Source organism: Otolemur garnettii, unplaced genomic scaffold (assembly GCF_000181295.1).
Source record: "Otolemur garnettii isolate 467f Iridium unplaced genomic scaffold, OtoGar3 scaffold00133, whole genome shotgun sequence".
Taxonomy (NCBI): Eukaryota; Metazoa; Chordata; class Mammalia; order Primates; family Galagidae; genus Otolemur; species Otolemur garnettii.
In genome coordinates, this window is record NW_003852528.1 from 4,043,743 (window position 1) to 4,046,401 (window position 2,659).

At 52.5% G+C, this 2,659-nt stretch overlaps 1 pseudogene; it reads left to right on the forward strand.

Annotated features, from left to right (window-relative positions):
- Window positions 1-2,659, forward strand: part of LOC100952221 — a 19,800-nt pseudogene that overhangs the window by 16,642 nt on the left and 499 nt on the right.

The window sequence follows — 2,659 nt, forward strand, 5'->3', positions numbered from 1 at the left end:
TGAAGGCCTGCGCTGGGAACCGCCTCTGTGCACCCTCCTGCAGCCTGAGTCCTTCCCCATCTTTTCATCCAGCTCACCCAACTCGTTCTCCAAAATTCAGTGTGAGCATCAGCTCTCCAGGGAATAGCATCTCTGGTCCTGGCTGGGGCTCTAGTCTGGGGCTGCAGCTTCAGTGAGTCTCTGCCCACTGCCTTGCAATGATCTGTTGCCCAAAAGATGGGGAGTTCAGCTCTCTGAGCACCTGGTGGCTAGTAAGTGTTTCCTTACTAAGCCACAAGGAAGTAAAGTCAGAGATGCCACCCAGGGAACCAGGAGGCACTGCACTGTGATCAGAGATGCGGATACAGGGAACGAGCTGCCGGAGCACCCCAACAACATTGGGTACAGGGAAGGGGCTGCCGGAGCGCCCCAACAGCATCGGGTACAGGGAAGGGGCTGCCGGAGCGCCCCAACAGCATCGGGTACAGGGAAGGGGCTGCCGGAGCGCCCCAACAGCATCGGGTACAGGGAAGGACCTGCCGGAGCGCCCCAACAGCATCGGGTACAGGGAAGGACCTGCCGGAGCGCCCCAACAGCATCGGGTACAGGGAAGGGGCTGCCGGAGCGCCCCAACAGCGCTGGTCTCAGTGAACACGAGGTCCTGGCACCTGGCACACAGCCCCATGGGCGAGGGCGTGTGGACTTTATTGTGAACCCAACAGATAAGGAAGGGGGAAGAGAGAACAGACGTCTGAGCACCTTCCCTCAGAAAGGCTGCATGGAGGGTAGGGTGGACAGAGGATGCAGGGGACCCCGGAGGGGCTGTCCCCACCAATCTCATCATGCCCCTGGGGCCAGAGCTACTGCCAGTGAGGACATGGGGTCTCAGAGATCGTCATGACACTTGGTGACAAGGCCTGACCACCATCCTTAGCTTCAGGTTGTGACTCTGACCGCTCAACAGGCACAGAGTGTATTATGCCCAGGAGGAAGAAAGTTCCCGTGTCACTTTATAGGCCCAAGTCTAACATCGGGCAGAGGGATGCAGGTAATTACAATGATGGGAAAGAGGGCTCCTGCAGTGAGATGTTTCCAGGGAGAGCTCCCTCAATCTACCAACTATCCGGGGACAAGGCTGTTATTACCCTAAGGCAGGGAAAGGTGATGAGAAAGACACCTGGCCTCAGAGGGGTGGGTTGTCATGGGTTCTCTACCTACGGCCCTGAGGCCCAAGTCCTTACCCAGAGGAGCAGGCATGAGGCAAAGGAGACCCAGCAGACAGCACAGATCAGCCTGCTCTGGCGCTCGGCCACCTTCTCCCTCTCAGGGCGGTCTCAGACGGTCCTCTGGCTGTAAATGTCAGGGCCTGGATTCCAGGCCATATTCAGACAGAAGGTTCCCAGGAAGCTGAAGCAGATGGACCAACTACTTTCTGCCTCCACAACCTCCCCAGAGCCAAGAACTCCCTGAGATGCCCTGTCCACTCCCGTGGACGTACAGCCTAATTTGACCATCAGCCTCAGGTAGGAGTAGATGAGACCTGGGGTCCCTGAAGTGCTGGCTGCCTTTCCAGGCAGGGCCTCAGACTCATGGATGAACAGAAAATTCTGGAACTGAGCTCCCTCACAGGCAAGCAGGGGCCCTACCCTAGGAGAGAAGCCAGATGTGGGGTTGGAGGTGGGAAAGTGTGGTTCTGGGTAGGTGGTGGAGGGCTGGGGAGAAGCAGAGTAGCCGCCCTGCAGGTGAGGCTGGAGGGAGGTCTCTGGTGAAGTCCTTTGAGTTTTTTCAATTCAAAATTAATATTACAGGAGAAGTAACACAAAAGAAGGCAAATACCATGTTTCCCTGAAAATAAGACACTGTCTTATATTTATTTTTTCTTAAAAAGACACACTAGGGCTTATTTTAAGGGGATATCTTATTTTTATTAAGTATAATACAACAATCCACATTTATTCAAATACAGTTAAGTCATCTTCTTCTGGAACCTGACAGGGGGAGCTGACCTTGTTGGTGGGGCTGGTGCTAGTGATGCGTGAACTCCTTTCCCCTAGCTGTTTGCACGTGCACAATAGGATGCCTGCAACATGGACACCCACGCAAGTGTGAATGGCTCGGCTCAGAGACAGGAGCTGTGGCAGATAAAAGGTATTCCAGTCTTCCTTACTGCTCCTCACCAAAATGCATGGCGTGGCTATGCATAGCCACACCCATCACTAGGTCTTATTATTGGAGTAGGGCTTATATTTAACAAATTCATAGAAATCCTGCTAGGGCTTATTTTTTTGGTAGGTCTTATTTTGGGGGGAAACATGGTAAAAACTGAGGGCAGCACCTGTGGCTCAAAGGAATAGGACTCCAGCCGCATATACCAGAGGTGGTGGATTCAAACCTGCCCCACCCCAAAACTGCAAAAAAAACAAACAAAAAAAAAACTGCACACAGCCAAAGTCGTTACAGGTAAAATATTGAATGAGATATCATTGCTAACATCAAAACTGAAGTAGGAAAAAATAGATATTATCAATAGAAAACCAAACTGGCAGTGTGTAAAAACTCATGTGTTCCCAGATACTCAGAAGGGTGAGGCAAGAGAATCACCTAAGCCCAGGAGTTGGAGGTTGCTGTGAGCTGTGACGCCACGGCACTCTACCGAGGGCTATAAAATGAGACTCTGTCT